We start from the raw sequence: 21,619 nt of genomic DNA on the forward strand, positions 1-21,619 counted from the left end.
AAATACAGAAACCTGAAATTGTACAAGCATGAGTACTTTTTCAGTAGGTTCAGCCTAGCAGTGCAGTTTCCCTAAAGAAAGCAAGAAGTGATGTGATGCCAACAGTAATAAATTGGTATGCAGCACAACTCTTCACCTGTCCAGTCAACACTATCCAATGTAAAACAGTGAAGTCTGGAGTGAAGGCTTCAAGTTAGGAAGTGCAGCAAACTCTACCACATGAGCTTGTGCAGTAGGCTACTTATTAAATCATTCTGGTTTAGTGCCTTGCCTCTTTTACGTTACAGCTTTCTGTTGTGTTAGTGTTTTTTTCTCATGAAATAACTGTAACCTTAATTGTTCTAAGTGACATGGTGAAGGAGACTCCAAAGGAATACACTGCTCTTATCTATAAAACTGCTCAAGAATCCTGGGTCTCTTGAGAGAAAACTGCAGGTTATTCCTTGCACTTTATTAAACATTTTTTATAATTATTGTACATTACACCTCTAAACCATGCTGCGATCAGTAATTTAACCTCAATGCAAAAATTGCACCATTTTAAGTATGTGAAATACAAAATGTCTTGTCCAATGTAATGCTAACAGTCTGAACCATGTCTGGAGTAGTCGCTAGGTATAGTGATTTACATAGCCGTTTACAGTTAATGCTAATTAGGAGTAGCAGGAAAATGGAGGTAAGTGTAATTATCTGAAAACATCCATTGCTTCTCTTACTGAATTGCAGACCACACTCTGTTCTTATGTTTTAGCTTGTAGTTAAGTCTTTTGTCTGCATTTAAAGAGACTGGTTAATAGGTACAAATAAGTGGTTTTAATTAGATTTCTTCACTGCATGACAGGCAATTACAATTGTGGTAGCATCTGCAGCTTCAGAAGCAATAGCATGGTGTTTTTGTAGTAAAGCAAAGAGAGCTGCTTTCAGAAAAGGGAAAAAAAACTTTTCCCAATTAATTCTGAATCAGTCCCTTAAATCTAAACCTGCAAATTATATATACATATGAGTAACTTCATAGGAGTGCGGTGCCACTAGGCTCAGTACAGTCTTCATTAAACTATACATACGTATATAAAGACTAAGCTCATTTTATTTTATTTTATTTTAGTAAGGAGACATATACCTACACACAAATCTTTGGAAATCTCAACCTAAACATTCTCGAATGAAGCCACAAAAGAGCTGCTTTAGAAAAGCCTGACAGCTAATTCTGAATCATAGTCTAGTCACAAGAAAGGATTTGGTGCATCTATATAAATCCATGGAGGTGGTGTTACTGAGACTTCTGTGACATATTCATGGCAAATAATTGACCTACTGAATGAACTCCTTACTTTCAATTAACAGAATGCCTGAGAACAAGCTCATGATATCACAGCATAAATGTCAGTTGGTTTTAAAACACAGCCCTTTATTTTCTGGTAATTTTTATTCTTCTTTTCAGTGTATGTGTTCTTGCAATGCTCAGAAAATATATGCTTCCCTGCACGACTCCTAGGATCTTAGGAGTTCATACTTAAAAGATACTTTTATCTATACTGTAAATTACAGTATCATTTTAAATAGTTTGCATCTATGGCATTAAGTTACATAATTACATCTTCCACAAGTTTCCATTGGAGAAATGCAGTGTTTCGGGAAGATGTTCTTGTGTTCTTATTGAGGAAGATGTGTTGGGGAAGACGACATCAAAGAAATACATCTTGAAAATAGTCACAAAATAATAGTCCCTTTCTAGTGACAGGGGACATTGGTTACATGAAAGAACAAAAGGAGTCCTGCACCACAGAGCTTAAAATCTATCTTCACAATTAAAAGCGAAGCATTGAAATATTGGTCAAGAAGAAAGTAAGAGGAAAATAAGCAATTTCTGCCAGAGAAAAAGTAGCTCGTCCTTGATGTCTTCTATAAAATGTATGGTAAGGGCTTTCATGGGCACTGCAGTAAAACTAGGTCTTCAGCTTTTCCTTTTTTTTAAAAAAAAGATTTCATTACATATGTTTTCAGAGAACTTCCTGCCTGTGTGAGAATGCTGTTTTGTGTGTGGGAAGATGAAGCATTGGCTGGCAACAGGTAGCATTCTGCATCACATTGACATGGTAAGAGTGCAATTAGTCCTGAAAGTGAAATGATGCTGTGAAAAAGGCGGCTGGCGAGTGATACAAAGAAGCTAATGTACCCAGAGTAGTGAATCTATACAATTTCACGTAAGGGGGGACAGTTTTCAATAAACATTACTTTCCTACTGTTTTAAATACTTGCATGTAAGTGAACAAGGAGTGGTACTTCCACAAGGAAATGCTTTCCACCAAAGCCTGTCAGTCAAAATGCAGGAGGACGTGTTGATTTAAATAATCCCTGGAGAGTGGCTTGGCATAGCATGAACAACTTCTGATGTTATGCAATTAAGTTTTTATGGTCCCTTAAGTGCTCATAGTTCTTAGGCATAAAAATAATCACAAAGGCATCTCTCATCCCTACAGAGATTACTTAATCTGTCAGGATGATTTAACAAACGCTAGAGGTTTCCTGTAAACTTTGTTTATTTGAATGACAATTTCAGATATTTGGGTGTTTACAATACCAGTCTTCCCATATGACATTCTACAATAAAGAACAAAAAGCAAAGAGCTGTGGCAGAGGACAGGAAGGGACAATGGGACAAAGTTGCTAGATGCACCATTGTGTACGGTTCTTGTTCCTCTGGTTGTTTGATAAGGTCATTCTGGGAACACCTTCACAGTCAGAAAATAGGGACAATTATTGAAACTCCTTTTAGCAAAATAGATGAAAAGGGAAATAAACGGGTTTCAGTATTAGCTATAGAGAGGTGAACACTTTTCCAAAGTAAAGTCTTATTTTAGCCTTACCTATCTGGCTTTGCTTAGCCTAAAATATTTGAGACTTCATTCTGAAGAGAAGAATATTTCTGCAAAAGCTGATGTCAGTCAAATTGAATCACTGTTCATAAAAAATCCAACTGAAATTTTGGCATTTGCTTGTATCTTTGTCTCACCCTTCCTCCAAAGCAGTATTTGCTATCCCTTCGAATATTCTGTGCAGCATAGGAAGCCTCATGTGCATCAGCTGTTTTCTGAACTAATATAATCTTTGATTAGCCAGTTCTGCTATATTAGTAATTTAGTGCCCAGTGTGATTCCTGTTAATATTAGTAGGAATTCTTCATGATGATAGTGTTGATTACCAGCTCAAGCAACATTTGTTTGGCTGTCTACTTATTAGGAAATATATAAATACCTTTCTATAGTCTAGCTACAAGATAGCTAAAATCTCCCTTCGGCTCTTTTAGCAGAACACTTTGGCTTTAGATGTTAGACTTGTTCTTTTGTTTTGGTCTTAGAGCTGCTCTGAGAGTGAGCAAGCTTCTCTGTCTTTAAGGCAGCAATCAGTTTCTATCATAAAACTGATCTGGACCAACTTTCTTTCCTTTAAGTGCTTAAGTTTTATAAATTCTGTGATGGGGAAATGCATCAGTGTCTCTCAAAAACACAGGCTCAGACCATTTTGGTTTTCAATTCTAACACGAAGTCTGTTAACAAAATCAGGCAGAGTTTCTAAAGAAGGATGAGTGAAAGCTCACTTTACTGTTCAGCTGTAAATATCAACTCCCAGGTACAGATCTTAGAAATTATCATTTCCTTGCTAAAGGAACTTCCTGCTTTCATGACAAGGACAAACCAACTGACTTCAACAAGAAGTTACTTGGATAAATGAGTGAGTTGCCTTTTCAAAGCAAGTTCTACTCTAAAATTCTTTATGGGGAAACAGTACAAACTGGGAGTGTACAGCATTTCAAAGTGTCAGAACTAGTGCCACATGCAATTGGGGTATTGTTGTCACTCTGATGATTGAGAAAGTTTGGGGAATAGAAGCCCTTTTTTCAGAACTGAAATAAAAGCAATGAGCTTCAAAGCAAAGTTGGGAGTTTAAGAACAGTTGTTTTGAGCTTAATTAGGTATTTACCTAATGGGTACTACGGGAAATACGGTGGATGGTAGAGTCTGGTGATAACCTTGCAAGGGACCTACTACTATAAAACAGTAGTAATGAACTGACAAGTCTACCTTTTTTATTGATTTAACTATAAAAAAAGCACATTCATATTAAAGGCAGATGAATGAATGTACAGTGAATACATAATTTAGTTTAATTTCCTGTCATACTGTAACAGCAGGGCATGGAAATAACTGCTTTTAACAAGTTTCTCAGGTTTCTGGGCTGTCGTATTGTGTCTCCTTGGCTGAAAGGGGAGACCTGACTTTTCTCAATATCTGATGCTACAGGTTCTCAAACTGATCCTTGACACTTAAAGAGCTCAGTTTCCAAGGTTCCTCCCACTTGCCCTAGGTGAGTGCAACAAGATAGGACTAAGACTCTTCTTTATTTGGATTAATTGTTTCTGAAATAATAATACGCCTTATTCATCCCAGAGTTGCTTAAGAGTTGCTTTTAATGCCAAGATAAGCTTCCAGAGTAAGGTGAGTTATATTCTAAGAGCAAAGGTTGAAGTGTAGGAGGGGCTGCAAAGTAAATAACAAAAATGCAGTTTAAAATTAAGCTTACCAAATAAGTTTTCCTTTCAGTTGCTTCAGGTTCACAGTTAACTTAAGGGAGAGAAAGGGAGGACTATGGAATTTTCTTTTTCTGTCCCCCAGGACTGGCTCGCCCTAAATAGTTTTCTCAGTCCATGTGGTCATTGCCACTTCGTTCAGGGTGGTTCTCCCTGTTCTTATGAACTATCATGTTCAATCCTGATCATATTTCTACTCAGTAAGAAGTAGGAATTTTTCCTTGAGGGATTTCTGGGGTTAGTCCTTGTTCATTCATTTGAGCTTAAATTACTCTTCTATTTTTGGAACATTTTTAAAGTTTCTATCATAAGACATCTTCAGTGTCTGTGCATCTTATTAGCTCTATTGTCACAAGTGGTGTTCCCCAGGGCACAGTATTGGGACCCGCTCTCTTTAATATCAATGATCTGGATGAGGGGATCAAGTGCACCCTCAGTAAGTTCTCAGACGACACCAAGTTGGGCAGGAGTGTTGATCTGCTTGAGGGTAGGAAGGCTCTGCAGAGGGATCTGGACAGGCTGGATCAATGGGCCGAGGCCAACTGTATGAGGTTCAACAAGGCCAAGTGTCGGGTTCTGCACTTGGGGCACAACAACCCCATGCAACGCTACAGGCTTGGGGAAGAGTGGCTGGAAAGCTGCCTGGCGGAAAAGGACCTGGGGGTGTTGATCGACAGCTGGCTGAATATGAGCCAGCAGTGTGCCCAGGTGGCCAAGAAGGCCAACAGCATCCTGGCTTGTATCAGAAATAGCGTGGCCAGCAGGACTAGAGAAGTGATCGTCCCCCTGTACTTGGCACTGGTAAGGCCACACCTCGAATACTGTGTTCAGTTTTGGGCCCCTCACTACAAGAAAGACATTGAGGTGCTGGAGCGAGTCCAAAGAAGGGCAACGAAGATGGTGAAGGGTCTAGAGCACAAGCCTGATGAGTAGTGGCTGAGGGAACTGGGGCTGTTTAGTCTGGAGAAAAGGAGGCTCAGGGGAGACCTTATTGTTCTCTACAACTACCTGAAAGGAGGTTGTAGTGAGCTGGGTGTTAGTCTCTTCTCCCAAGTAACAAGTGATAGGATGAGAGGAAACGGTCTCCAGTTGTACCAGGGCAGGTTTAGATTGGGTATCAGGAAAAATTTCTTCACTGAAGGGGTTATCAAACATTGGAACAGGCTGCCCAGGGGAGTTGTGGAGTCACCATCCCTGGAGGTATTTAAAGATGTGTAGATGTGGTGCTTAGGGACATGGTTTAGTGGTGGACTTGGCAGTGTTAGTTTAATGGTTGGACTTCATGATCTTAAAGGTCTTTTCCAACCAAAATGATTCTATGTGTCTATGATTCTATGATTGTCTGCCATTCATTTAAAATTCTTTATAAAAATTGCACATATCAACACTAGAAAGGATAGGGTTGGTTGTATGACACTTCATTCCCCACTGTCTCATCATTCCCACTATCTCCTTCTCCACACACAGTTCTGAGGCTCCTGCTCTTAAAATTCCTCCCTTGCTACTTCCAACTCCAACAGTGTCAGTCAGCACAGCTTGAGGTACGTCCTCTTTGCCAGCCAGTAAGTCATGCCGGGCTGTTTAGCGGCCAAAGCTGGTGGTGTGTGTCAGAATCAGGGTGAGTGTCAGGTAATGAATGGAAAGTAGGTACTCGGAATGTTAGACCTGTCAGCCGCAGCCTGGAGCAGCCCAGTGCAACTGAACTTGTCACTGGGTCAGAGCCTGAATGTTTCTGCAATTGTTCCAGGACCCAACTGCTTCCCCAATGCCTTTCTTTTGCTGTGTATGACAAGCAAGAAACTGTTGCCATCTGTTCTAGTGGGTAAGCCTTTGCTTTTCAGAGCAGCAGGATGGGGAAAGCTTTGCTGAACTCGGAGATCTAGGGACCTGAGAGGAAATGGACCTAGAGCCTCACGCTGGTCAGCCACTGAGTGTAAAAATACTTCATGGAGATTTAATTTTGTTAGTTGCCTCTTAGCTTGATCTTCCATCTGCTAAGTATCATTCTGCAAGCATGTGAGCATTGTCCAAACACAAATTTGTGAGGTAATAGTCGTAATAATGTAGTCCTCCCCACAACATGCCCAAAGCTTTAATGCATAACATTCTGGGCACAGTAGCCAAAGATGCATGTTAGTATTCATATTTCTGAGAGTTACTTCAAGTCATATACAAGCTCAGATATATGTTCCATTTATATAAGCGGTGTTATTTGCATAAATAAAGCCATTAGTTTGTTCAGCCATTCAGTCAAGCAGCAGTCTCTCTAAAATTGCACTATGTGAACCTGAAATGCTCTAGGATATAAATTTCCTTTTCAGAAAACCTATCTAGGAAACTGAAGAAGCATTTTAGTAAATTGAGTATACTAATAGATATATATAATTTAAAATTTTTTCCTTGTCAGCTCAGTTAAGTGATTATCACATTAGATATATTTATCCTGCTGTATTTTATACAGTGCTTCATTCTTTTGACTCCCTAAACTGTATGTAAGAGCAGAGTTTGGTTATTATATCCTCCATGATTTTTGAAATTGATATTTATCATGATAGTAAATTTAACATGTTCTTAAACTGTACTTTAACTGGGGGGGGGATATTCAGGGCCGTGAAAGATTAAACAGCCTGAATGAACAGGCAGTATTCCATCTCTTGCTTTAAGTTGGTAGCACCTTCATCACTTCTATGAAGATCAGGATATATGTCTGCACATACCAAAAACTGTTCGTGACATCAACTTGCTGTACTCCATTACAGAGGTCAGAATAGTGCGTTTCATAACGTTTTGTCCACATGTCTTTGTTGTAGAGAGCAAATATGTCTGACATTGCTGCTTGTTTTGTTTCATCCTGCTCCTGACATTTTTATTGACAAATTATGATTACATTTACATTTAATAAGGAATTATGAGTACTAAAGATTTCATAGTATATTCAAGGCTATATATCCTTGTCTTGTTTAAAGGTGAAGTACAGTTATTAAAAAATTGAGAGAACAATGAAGAGCTTAACTGTTCCTGCTTTTCTTCTAAAAGTACCACATTAAAGTGAAATTCCATGAAAGACTGTAGAAAAAAACAACAAATGTAAAAGTACACAGTTATTCTGTGGAAATCACTACCAGAAAATAAAAGCCATTGTAAAGGTATTTTAAAAAATACCAGCAACGGTAGAAATAGTTTAAAAACACAAGGGTTATAAATCTTTAAGCCCTGGCCTTTTAGTTACTAAGCTAAGCAATTATCTGTTCTGTGGAAGAAACTTATGTGTGGGTTATTATGTAATTGACTGCTCAGATTTTTTGCATCTTTTTGAAAGATGCTAGGGAGAGAGAGGATGCTAGAGCACTGATCTGATTCCCTGGCGCTGTAAAGTTGTTCCATCTCTTCCTCACTGTACCCGTTTCTATTAGAGAGTGATTGTGTCACAGTGAAGAAATACTAACTTCAGGATCCTGCAGTATATAACATTGCAGGGGACCCTGGAAGCTGAATGGGGCCCTGTTCCTGCAATGCTCCAGTCGAGTTAATATCGTGAACTGTGTGATTGATGTTCGCAGGGCTGCACTCCCTGCTGTTTTAAACAGGAAGCTCTTCCAGTATCGCTTCAGTTCAGCCAACCAGGCCACTTCCTTAACAATACAATAACAGGAATTGGATCAGAAACTTCAAAATTCAGTTCTCGAAGGCATGAAGATGATTGCTTTCATTCTTGCATTATCTCCAGTATTTAGATATAAAAGTTATGGGCTTTGTTTGAAAAAAAATGCTTTCCTCATATTCTTTTCACAAGGAGGAATCTGGTTTTTATATGATTGTTAAAATATTGTTCCAGTTTTGTGAGAGATTTGTCATTCTTCTTTCTTTCCTTAGACTAGATTTATGTTACCAATATCACAATATGATTCTGCAGGAAAATGCCCTCAGCTACTTCTAATGGTTTTTCCTCTTTTACTATCCATATGTAGTTCACCACTAAGAACAGTACTTTTAAACAAATATTGTTCAGGTGCAGGTTGCTCAAGAGGCAACCCTCAGTCACTGCCTGTATTCCTTTGCTACTTCTAATACAGATACAAGAAATATTACAGCTAAATAAAACTGAATGATTTATACTGCAGAACTAAATTATTTGCCTTGGTTTTTACAGGTAAGATTTACTTTCAGGGATCGTAGGCTGTGGAGATCAGTGGAAAAGTCTGGAGCTCTGAAGACTTAACCTCAGTAGAGGAGGAACAAGTTAGGAAACATTTAAACAAATAGAGCATACACAAGTCCGTAGGATTTAGTGGGATTCATCCATGCATGCAGGACTGCTCTCAATTATGTGTGGAAGGTCAGGGCAATTGGAGGAGGTTCTCGGGGACTGTAAGAAAGCAAACATCCCACCTGTCTTCCAGAAGGGCAAGAAGGAGAATCCAGGGAACTACAAGCCTGTCAGCCTCACCTCAGTCCCTGAGAGAGTAATAGAGCAAATCCTCATGGAAGCTATTTTCAAATATATCATGGACAAGATGATTAGGAGTTGTCAGCATGAATATAAGCAGGGGAAATCATGCCTGACCAATCTGGTAGCCTTCTGTGAATAAACAACTGGCTTTGCAGATGAGGGAAGAGCAGTGCATGTTGTTTATCTTGACATTAGCAAGGCTTTTTGACATTGTCTCCCATAACATCCACACAGACAAACTAATGAAGTACAGACTAGATAAATGAACAGTGAGATGGACTGAAACTGGCTGAACTGCTGGGCTCAAAGGGGTTGGTCTGGGCACAAAGTCCAGCTGGAGGCCAGTCACTAGTGCAGTACCACGGGGGTTGATACTGGGGCCTGTACTGTGTAACCTCTTCGTTAAGGACCTGGATGATGAGGACAGAGTGCACCCTCAGCAGGTTTGCAGACAATACGAAGTTGAGAGGAGTGGTTGATAGACCAGATGGATGTGCTGCCATTCAGAGGGACCTCAACAGCCTGGAGAAATGGGCCAGCTCCTTCTCATGAGACTCATAAAGTTCAACAAAGGGAAATGCCAAGTCCTGCAGTGGGTGAGGATTAACCCTGGGCCCTAGTACACATTGAAGCCTGGAAAGCGGCTTTGCAGAAAAGGACCGAGAGCTCCTGGTGGACAAAAAGTTGACAAAGAGCTGGCAATGTGTGCTTACAGAATAGAAGGCCAACAACATCCCGGGCATTGCCAGCAGGTCAAGGGAAGTGATTCTTCCTCTCTAGTGAGGTACTGGTGGGACTGTACCTCAAGTGCTGTGTCCAGTTCTGGGCTCCCCAGCACAAAGAGGTACATGCACATAGTGGAGAAAGTTCAGTGAAGGGTCACAAAGATAATTAAGAGAATGGAGCATGTGTCATACATGGAGAGGCTGAGCCAGCTGGAACTGTTTAGCCTGGAGGAAAGAAGGCTCAGGAGATCTTATCAATGTGTGTAAATACTGAAAGGGAGGTAGTAAAAGACAACAGAACCAGAATCTTTTCCTTGCTACCCAGAAAGGGCAAGTGGCAATGGGCACAAATTGAAAGACAGGAAATTCCACTTAAATATAAGACATAACTTCTTTACAGTGAGGGTGGTCAAACACTGAAACAGGTTTCCCAGAGGGGTTGTGGAGTCTTCAGCCTTGGAGATCCCTGAAACTCGACTGGATAACATCCTGAGCAACCTGCTCTAGTTGGCCTATCTTTGAGCAGGGTGGGGCCTGAACTAGACAATCTGATGAGGCCCCTTCATGCCTCAATTATTACTGTTCTGTGATTCTACCAAATTAGGGTAGCCAGAAAGGTTTGAGATAAATTCCATCATTTACAAATGGAGCATAAGAGCATAAGGAGCCAAGTAAATCCTTGAGGTACATCATTGGCCAGGAGTTTCTATTCAAGAATACAGGATTTGTGCATATCAGGAGGGAAATACATATAAATGGACAAATGCTTGCAGAACATATTTCAGCAGTTCCTTTTGGCACTCTATGCTAAGTTGCTAATAGACGTCCTCCAGATTGGAATTTCCAACTGTAGAGAGAACTTTGAATGAAAAAGTCGTTTAAAATCCTTTTCAATTTCTGTTTAAATCTGTTAATTCAAGGAACCTGCTGGGAAACCCTATGATTCAACCATGCATAGACTTGTGTTTTTAATGTGTGTTTAAAGAATTCAATTAAATTGCCAAGTCCAAGAAAGTGCAAGTTGTGGCTTTTATGTATATGTGCAACAATGTCACTAAATAAAGGGGAAATAGCATAAAGATGCTTCTCTCCACCCTTTTACTGAATCTTTGTTTAGTATCTCTTGTACACCGTCTGGCTTTTGGAATTGTCTAGGCTGATGCCATGTTTTGGATAGTGCCAGGCGCAGTACTCGGGTAAATCACTCCTTTTCCTGCAGTTTATTCCTAGCCATGGTTGTACCTACTCTGGATTAAGTTATCTTCCCTTTTTTTCTTTTTTTTATGTCCTTTATTTCCCCTCCCATCTCCTTGTGGGGCATGGCATGGCACGTACCTGGAGACACACCACACTAAAGCTTCAGGTTCTCCCTTGGATGAGAGATTCTACAACTGTTCTTCAACAATTCAGACATTTCTCTTGGATCCACATCGTCAGCTGTGCAGGCCTCAGCAGAGATTCGACTTCCCTTTACTTTCATGATAGGCTCCAATAGTCTCTTTTTGGCCAACGTGCAATGAGTCTGTCCAGAAGAACTGCAAAGGCTTTCCCTTTTCTCTTCAGTAACAGATGGGTGCTTCCATGTTTGGGAAAGAAGATAAAGGCTGGACCTGTATTTCTCAGCCATCTGCTTCCTTGATGACCTCTTTATTTAAACTGTGTTATGGAAGAAGACTAGCAGGGTCTCCAGCATGAGGGTTCTACAAAAAAAATAAAAAAGCATGGTTCCAGCTCTAAAATTTTACAGTGAAAAGAGAAATGCCATGAAAATCAGTTAAATCATTGATGCTTGACACACGTATGTAAGTTTAACACGAATAAAGCTGCATCACGTAAGACAGAAAATAGTCATCAATACAATCATCTTTGCAATACATAATTATTTACTTCATGTATACAATTCCACTCGTAGATCCTAAAAAAATGCCAAAATTTCATATATTAAATTTTGCAGCACTATAGAATAGAAGCATATGTATGCGTTTTATACCTGACATGAAAAAGCCTGTTGACAGATGTGCTTGTGTTGAAGGGATTGCAAGGTCTATGCTGCTTAATTGTATCATTCTCGCACTTGCTCATGTATATACTTGGGTTTGTCCTGCAAGTTGAGAAATGCAAAGCTCTTTTTTTTTTTTTTTTTTTTTATTTTATCACACGCTGCTTTCTGAAGCTTATGCGAGGTCATAATACCCCTGTGCATGCTGTGCTGTTTGGAACTCTGGGCTCTGTTATCCTGGGAGGACTGTTGCCAGTTTCCCACAGGATCCAATAAAACAGCCTTTTCCCTTTGGGAAAGTGATTTGTGTTTCTTTATCAGCCCAAAGCTAGAGGCTATTTTAATCTTCCAAAGTCTGCACTTCACTGATCTAGACTCAGACTTTCATGCTTACTGCTGTGGAGAAAGAAAAAAACATGGATCTTCTTTATGTCTGCAAGTCATATTTTCTTTTTGGGGAACAATGCACAGACATTGTACAGAGGCATTACAGCACTAAGGAGGAGATCAAGTAGGAAGGAAGGAAGCAGTACAGATGTGGAAGATCTAATACATGGCTACATAGTGGGCTTTTCAGAGCAGGATAACTATCACTGCCTACATTGTTCATACCTCTCCCAGCAGGCAGAACAATATCAATGATCCCAGAACCTCTGCCTGAGGAACTTACCTCAAATCTCTGGTGTCTCAGTCAAGAAATGGTAGAGATTGGCTACCCTGGGTTGATGTTGGCAAGTCAACCATTAGACTCAATAGATAAACCATGTTATCAGGAACACACCTGAAATATTAGCTAATTTTTAGAATGTTCTAGTTACAGGATACAAATGTCCACTTGATTGCACCATTTGAAAGAGCCAAGTTAACCTCAAAAAGTAGTGTTCCTTTGTCCTGCAGGATTAGGAGACTGTTGGGGAACATTCATAAACACCCATTGAGATGAAAGCTCCACTTCAACATGTTCTGAAACAAGTGAGCACTCACCTTCTCGGACAGCCAAATCCTGCTGCCACACGTATAGCTCTTTCTCACAGTTTAGGGGGAACTGAGCCTGTCATTTCTGACATGGCCTGAAAGCAACCTCACGCAATATGGGACGTGCAGAACATTCTGTTCATAGTTGCTCAAAGGTAGCAGAGTTCCACAGTCAAAAAGCAGTCACGTAAGCAATGCTGACCTAGGCCAAGAGAGGCTACTGGAATTAATGTTGAACATGTTTACTTCCTTGCTCTCTACAGGTACTTCAATAAGTAATTGCCTGCAACCATGTACGGTGTTAAGTTGCAAAATACCTTGCAACACATTGTCCTCATTTCTTGAAGATCGTGTGGTCTACATTTGCTTAAGCTTTTAGTGTCTGTGGCTGTTCTTCTGCTGGGGTGTTTTGTCACAGATGATTAATTTTTGGTCTTCATTAAACAAGCATTTAATTCCTGTGGGGAACAATATGACATGTTTAAAAAGAACTGTACTAAATTCACAAGCATACAAGAAAATATTTAAGGAGCCCTCTCAGACTGCTAAGAAAAAGTATATGTACTTTTGAACTGTGGGAACGTATGCAAACAAGCCACAATTCAACATCTGAAATGCTAGGACTGGGGCATGAGTTGTGATTTCTTCTGCATTTGAGGGTTTTCTTTTCCCCTACACCTCTTCTTTACTTGTCATGGACTAGAGGGTTTGCCTGACCACTACGTGAGGTCACACAAGCATCTCATAAAATGCTCATGTTTGCCTTTTTCATTCTCTGAGAAGCAATGGACCAAAGATTCAGAGGAGTTTGGGATGCCTGGCTCTGAACCTGAGGGGAACCTGTGAGACGAGGATCATGTGTCCCTGTGTCTGTAGGAGCAGTTTCTCAGAGCCCTGGCAAAAGTGCCAGTGTCTCACCACACTCACAGTAAAGAATTTCTTCCTAATATCTAATCTAAATCTACCCTCTTTCAGTTTAAAACCATTACCCCTCATCCTATTAGTACATGCCCTTGCAAAAAGCCCCTCTCCCTCTTTCCTGTAGGCCCCCTTCAGGTATTGGAAGGCTGCTAGAAGGTCTCCCCAGAGCCTTCTCTTCTCCAGGCTGAACAGCCCCAACTCTCTCAGCCTCTCTTCATAGGAGAGGTGCTCCAGCCCTCTGATCATCTTCGTGGCCCTTCTCTGGACTCGCTCCAACAGCTCCATGTCCTTCTTATGTTGCGGGCCCCAGAGCTAGATTCAGTACTCCAGGTGGGGTCTCACGAGAGTGGAGTAAGGGGGCAGAACCACCTCCCTCGACCTGCTGTCCACGCTTCTTTTGATGCAGCCCAGGACACAATTGGCCTTCTGGGCTGTGAGCGCAAATTGCCGGCTCATGTTGAGCTTCTCATCAGCCATCACCCCCAAGTCCTTCTCCTCAGGGCTGCTCTCAATCCATTCTCCGCCCAGCCTGTATTTGTGCTTGGGATTGCCCCGACCCACATGCAGGACCTTGCACTTGGCGTTGTTGAACTTCATGGGGTTGGCATGGGCCCAATTCTCAAGCCTGTCAAGGTCTCTCTGGATAGCAGTTTATGTAGATAAAAACACCTCCTGTTGGCAGTCATCCATGGAAGCAGCAGGCATAAAACCATTACCTGGTTTCTTCCATAGACCAAACCCAGTCAATCTGTGAGGAAGACAGGATCCTTTCTAACAGGAAGGCTCCCTGTAGCCATCTATCCAGAAATCTCCTCCCCGTTGTACAGAAATTTTCCTCAAACAGTAGTAAAATCAGTGCTTGCTGTTTGGGAGGTCTCATTCAGAGCACAGAAAGATTTCTCCCAGTGTACCACGTCCCCTGATAATTCTTCTAGCATCTGAGGGAACTGTTTTTTAAGGAGGTTGCTCCAGATCATGTGTTGGGACACCTGGGCACTTTTGTGTTGTGTCAACACTTCCTGGCATGCCCTTCTACTGTCCTCCCTTTTTTCTCCTTTGTAAAAGTGTCTTGTGAAGAAAAAAATAGGATTGCAGAAAGTTCTGTGCTGAAGCAATACAAGCACTTTAGTGGGCTCTACGTAGCAAAGACTCGAAGCCAGGGCATGTCCAGGCACGGTTCAGACCCGTTGCCTTTCAGGAAGTTAGCATCACATGTCTGATGCTCTCCTCGGATTGCTATGTGCAACCTCCCTCAAAATGGCATTGCTGGAATTTGCTTAATATATCAGCTGAAGTCATGAGGCCTGTTGTGTCCCTGCCGGGATCTGACCAGGATTTGACTCCACTCTTCCTACCAATGGGCTGTATGTCAGGAACGCGTATGACTTGGGCTGGCAGCCTGGAGCAGCCCGCAGTAATGAGAGGCCGAAGGCCAAACACCGAGTTGTACCATACTGCCTCAGTAAAGCGGTGGAATGGGAAAGTTTGTCCAAAAGGCAGAAGAGCGGGAGATTTGGGGATGGCGAGTGAAGGATGGACTGGCTTAAATCCCAGCACCTTGTGGTTCTGCTGCAGCCATGGTGCAAAGGAGCAGGATAAAGCAGGGACAGCAGCTGAAGCGGGTGTAGGAGTGAAATCTGAGTTCCCCGACTCAGGCTGCTCTTACGCCACAGAGCAAATATAGGAGCGCGGAGGGCTGCTTCTCGGGCGGTCTGGACAGAAGCGTGAGCAGGAGCTCACACCCAAGCCCAGCCTGGCACATGGTTACCAGTGTGTGCTGGAGGAGGCCCAGCCATGGCAGCGCTTGCAGAGCTGCTGGAGCGCTGTTGGGCAGATTTGTGACCATGCACCCCTGCAACCCAGCATCTCCATGGCCAGTAACAGGCCATCAGCTCTGTCCTGAGTCTGCAAGGCCTCAGGCTCTGCCAGAACTTTCCCTCACCACCTGCAGCTTTGTTTGACTTGGATTAGCCATGGCAGCAATTTCTGTCATTGACCAGGGGTCCGTATCTAATGTGTTTTACTTCAGTTTATCTTTCCGTAGTAGACCCATACTTTTATACAGACAGCAGTAACAAGCCGTTGTTCTGGGTAGGAAGAGATATTTACAACTCTGGCACCACAATGTCCTGTAGAGCAATACAGGGCTGGTACGGCAGCGGAGGTGTTGAGAAGTGGAGACATGGGATGTGGCGTAGAGGCGTGCAGGGTGGGGTGGGTGGTAAGAGATGATGCACAGGCTGGCACTGGGGACCCCACAGCCATAAACAGCTCTGTAATGGTCAGTTAAAAGAACCCTACAGACCTGGAGCTGGGCAAAGCTGGTTTTAGGAGAAACAAAGAAAACAAAGAAATAGTATCTAATATACGTAAATGGGACCATATGTAGTTAATTTTGATGTTACCTGGACGTACAACCCAATTAAGAAAGACAAAAGTGTAAATGTGTGTTAGCAAACATACATATATGACCCTAAGTAGAAGGAAGATTGCTATTACTGTAACTTTTTCCATATATAAATATCCTACCTGCATTATTATTATTTTTCTGTAATAATTAGATCTAGACTAATGATGATTCCCGAATTAAACTGTGAAGATTTGCATTATACTAACAATAAATTCTTGCCTTTACTTATACATATCAGGAATGCTGCTTTTTTGCCCATAACCAGGATTTTAAACATAACAAACCTGAGCACACATTGTCTTTATTTACATAGCTCCTGCAGTGTCCCAGGCAGAGAGGCACCATCCTGGGTGGGCTGTTTGTGGAGCAGCCCGGGTACGTCCCCAAGGTATGGCTGAGAGGGCAACTAGCAAATGCATGGCAGAGGTGAACCGAGTACCTACATCATCTTGATTCATCCAGCATGTTTTCACTCTGTGACTCTACCCTTGTTTCCCATGGATTTTAAGCTTGAGATTTCTTAATATAACATATGATCTAATTATGTACTTTTGACACTACCATAAAACCATGTCCTCTGTATTATTTTTTCTCTTCTTTTCAGTGTCCTGAGTAAACCTCTAGATTGAACACAAGATTACTCAGGATTTCAGATTTAAACGCTAATTTTTGTTTAAACATAAACAATAGTAATTACTACTAATTGCATGTGTACAGTTCTTCTTACCCAGCAAGTGCATAGCACTTTACAAATACTGATGGCGTCAGTCTTGTAGTGCCAAGAAAATGTAAGTAAGCATAAATTTGGGCACTCAGCATGAAGCAAGTCTGGTAATACATGTGTGTAATGACAGCGTGTAATGGTTTATGGTGATTTACTAAGCCCGTTGACTCACTATGTAACCATAACCCGGTTAAAGGAACTGGGGAGTGGCTGTGTAGGACAGGGGGCAAGGACTGTACAGCCTGGGAGGGTTTGCTAGGGCGGGACACTGTAAACACAAGGCAGAAAGCTTGTATTGATATTTATTTCCTTACTTTATTTCTTTTTTATGGGTGTCAAATACCAGAAAGGGAGGAGTTACATTTAACGTGTCATTGAGCAGGCTGGACTCAACATCTGTTCATATTAGAACTGCATCTACTTTGAGATGGGAAATTTGAAGAAGAAAGCATAAGAGGAACGCTGGAGCAGCAAGTATCGCCTCAGCAAAGCCAGTCTCTGGCTTTATTTGACAACCACCTCACATATTTCCTTTTATAAATTAATCAAATCGATTTATAAGCACTGTTACATTGTTTGCCCTTATAACTCCTTATTTGAAAGTTTTTTCAGAAACTCACTAGTTTGTTCTAATGTCAGTAAAAATCAACATGGGTACCTTGCTACCCGCCGTGTGCTTTAATCTGAAGAGCACACTTCCTTTCATGTGCTTCTTTAGCTCAAAATTTACTTTAAAGTCCCATTCCCACTGATGGTCCTGCCCTGGGAGCTGCCCTTATGGAGCACCCAGCATTGTTGCTGTTCCCAGTATTTTAAGTCATCCGTGTGTTGTTTTCTTCACTCATTGCCAGTGCCCTAAAGTAATCAGTATAAGTAATTTGCTCTAAGTGCAATAATTTTACTACAGTGAATCGCATTTACTATCACTTTGCTCTATGTATTTAAGATTTTTTCCTTACTTATTCCATTCATCTATTTCTGCATTATTTTGAATTAGCCACTCAGCGTGCTGGATTGAATTGACAGCCCAGAATTCAGTGTTCACTTGTCCTGCCCTGCATTATGGGACATTTTTCTTTTCCGTTGGCAGTGTTCATGGATTCTTAGCAGAAGGAATGGAGATTTGACAGGGTGGTGTAGGGGCAGCGGTTGGACTCGATGATCCCTGAGGTCTCTTCCAACCTGGTTGATTCTGTGATTCTGTGAGATCAAATTAACAAATCTGTGTGTGTCCTTTGCTGGCATTAAATAAATGCTGTACATTTCGAGTCATTTCAGCCATTCAATCCATTTTAAGCCATTTTCAAACACCATCAGACAGCCAGGGGAATCTACTGCTGAGCTCTGCTATTCTTAAAAAGAAAATGTTGCACTTGGAGTAGCTTATTAATTTTACTTTTAAAGTAAAGTACAGCGAAAAATCAAATATAAAAGGTGATTGAAAAACAAGCTAAGAGTTTCCAGTGCTACCTGACATAAATCACAACCTGTCACCAGCGAGTGACCAACTCCATCCCACGAGTCAGGTAAGTCCTAAGCTTAGCAGACTCCAATGCATGCCTCGTGCAATTCAGATGGTTTTTAACATCTTCCACTATTAACATCTTCCAATATAACTCCAATACTAGAACGATTTTATTGTAGTATTTATTAAGCAAGAGTGCATGTCATGTGGTAGACAGTTTTTGCCATGCAGCTAGGTGGCCCCTTAGGCTGTTGATATAGTTACGACAAATTGTTATGAATAAAAGGCACTACAAGTCAGTAATTAATCTAGTAACAAATCGCTTTTAGCTGCAGTCACTAAACTTTGTTGTGGAAAAATAAGAAAAGTTGCTAGAATGAATTGGCCAAAATATTCAAGAATTTGTACTTGAAAAATACTGAAAATAAAGAACTTTAAGTCAATTGTGATTTTATCAAGATTTTCTTCCTGAGTGCAATTAAAGATGAACCATTTCAAGCAAAAGAGGTTTGTTATACAAATAATATAACTTGTTTATAGGTTTGTTATAGCAGTGGAAAACACTGCCCTGTGCAGCATTTCTCCCCAGAATGGCAAGACACTAGCCACCAGTTTGGCCACTTTATTTTCAGCCCACCACTACAGGGCACTTTAATAATCTGTTGTGTGAAGTATTGGTCAAAATCTCCAAAGCTGTTTACTAGAGAGTAAAAGTTAATGTCTCCAAGTTCTTATGTTTGTATTCTTTCACTGACTGCTGTTTTCCAGCACATTCTCTCCTAACTGACCAGCTGCTGAATCTCATCTTTGAACATATTGATGATGAAGCTGTACAACTTTTTTTCTTGAGCTTATTAGAAAACAAGGTTATGTTTATGGAGTAGGTCCAACGTAATAGCTTTAATGAGCATATGAAGTTGGCAGCTTGTAGCATTCACGTTGAGTCAAAAGTCTTTCTGTAGATAAATTTGTTTCACTGGGATACTGCTGGGATATCATCATCTTTTGCAATCCAATATCTGCTGAGAAGCCCTATTGAGACAGACATTGAATGATGTTGCATCTTCAGTTGACAAATACTGATAGCTTGGACCGGTTTTAGCACAGACCACAGGCTTTCCAGGAGCTGACAGTGTGCTCCTTTCATGTCTGGTTTGGGGCCTTCTGCATTTCCAATGACATTTGCATTGTGCAGAATAAGTACTGTGAGCCATCCCACGTCCAATGTCTGTTCAGTGTCTTACAAAACATTGCTCATCCTTGCTTTGCAGTGCTGCCTTGGACTGTGACGTGTCAGCAGCCTTGTCACCATCACCTTTCCTCGGGGAGAGCTGAACTCCGGTTCGGGGAGCACTGCCAGGCAGGTGAAAGCCTCAGCTGGAAAACCTCGTATTGGCAACGTGCTTTCTCCCATGATCAGTAAAGCCTTGCACCATCATGACGATTGCAGCTCTGAGGCTTCGTTTTGTGATTCTGAAGGAAATCTGACTTTCCGAAGAAACATGTATTTTTGGCCAGTTTTGCCATTGTTCTGATGTTTGCCAGAAGTGCTCCAACGTGAGCAGTTGTGCTGATGTTTGACCCAGAAAGCTAAGCTCTTCATGGCTGGTAAATTAGTGCTGCACCACCTTTCGTCACCTTAATAAAGCACCCACAGGCATCTAGCAGGTATTTTTCTTGATCAACATAATAAGTTCCCCTTTGAGTCAGGTAAAAAGACAAATAAACCATGGACTGAACATGGAAGCCTCCAGCTGTGAGTTAAGACTACGGCTACTGAGTGATCCTATGTTTGAATGTTACTTCTTTGTATTGCTCGTGAGCTTGGTTGTCATGAAAATTAGATTCTTCAGTAGAACTAGCATGAACCTCCATTATGATTTCAAAATGTATTATGGTTTTCTAAATTCAGAAAATAACAAATTTCAGTGAAAGTAATAGTTGTATAATCTTATGTCCTAGCATGGCACACAAGTGGTAGGAAATGACTGCTGTTTTTTGTACAAAGTACGTATTCTTTCTAAAACTTGTTTGACTTAGTAGCTTTTAAAGTCATTAACCTGTGTTAATGTGATCAGTTATGGATTAAAAGCCCTCATTTTGTCCCCTGGACACAAACATATTTGCCCCTTCAGCTTCTACAGGGAACAGAAGAGGGTAACGAAGGAGTCGCTTCTGGGAAGAGTATACCTAGAGCATCTTTATCTTGTTGATTATCAGTCCCTAATGCTCACCAGCCTCCAGCAGTCAGTGGGTGAAGGCAATGAATGAGTCAGTAAAGAGACAACCAGGAAGTCTGGATGATAAAAGCCATGATGCCAGAAATAAGTAGAGACATGCAGTGACAGACCAACCCTGTGGAAAGGCATCCTTGACAGCATGACCCAAGCGCTCACACCCATCACTGTTGACTACTTCTGTTAGCACTTAAGTTCAGTCATGGTAAATCAACTGCCAGGGCGGGATGGTAGAGGTTTGCAGCACAGTTTGCCTGTCACCCAACTGGGAAATCCAGGGCAGGGAGCTCATGATCGGCTGTGTTGGAAGACAGACCCAACACCCAAAATGATATATAAAGATCCCTGGTAACAAGTTGCATGGAAACATGGGCCCATTTACACAAATGAGCAAGGAAGGAAATATCTGCTCCTTAGGCTATTGGGGATGTTAGTGGAATATTCTCTTATTTTGGGAGATTTTGCTTCCATAGTTCATGGCAATTGTTAGCCCATGAGAAAAGAGTTTAGCCATGACCTAAGGGACGGTTGAATCTCTGTGGGATGTTATTTTGAAAAGCTGAAAGAGAAACGATGTCTCTTACAGCAAGGCTAGAGATTGGCCTTTGCCTTTGCAGCATTATGTGCTCCGGAGGGAAACGCCTGCTATTGTACTACACTGGGGAGAGCAAAGGATTACTTCTGGGAGGAGCATTAAAGCCAGGTACAGTCAGAACAACTCAAAAGGATGCAGGTGAAGTGTATGAAGCAGTCAAGGAAACAAATCCTCCCATTTGCTGCCAAAAGAAAACCATGGTTAAGGACTACACTGTAAGCAAGGAGACATGTTTGTATCTGCTTTTATTAGGGATAATTGTATGGACTCCATATTCTGATATGCAGAGGTTAAACTGTATTTGAATAACATCTTCCAGAATAATAGTAGCAACAAATTTAAATAAGACAATGAATCTTTCATAGAAATGAAGTTATCAAAGACTGCGATAAATAATCATGAAGAACGGTCAAAATAAGGTTCACCTGATCCATTGGTCCTGTAATTAGGGTTTTTATGCTTTGTGAGAGTAGAAGACGGAAGGACAACACTTCAGGCATATGAACCGCCAGTTCTCTTTGTTGTTTTGG

The sequence above is a fragment of the Nyctibius grandis genome, chromosome 1 (genome assembly GCF_013368605.1).
Source record: "Nyctibius grandis isolate bNycGra1 chromosome 1, bNycGra1.pri, whole genome shotgun sequence".
NCBI lineage: Eukaryota > Metazoa > Chordata > Aves > Nyctibiiformes > Nyctibiidae > Nyctibius > Nyctibius grandis.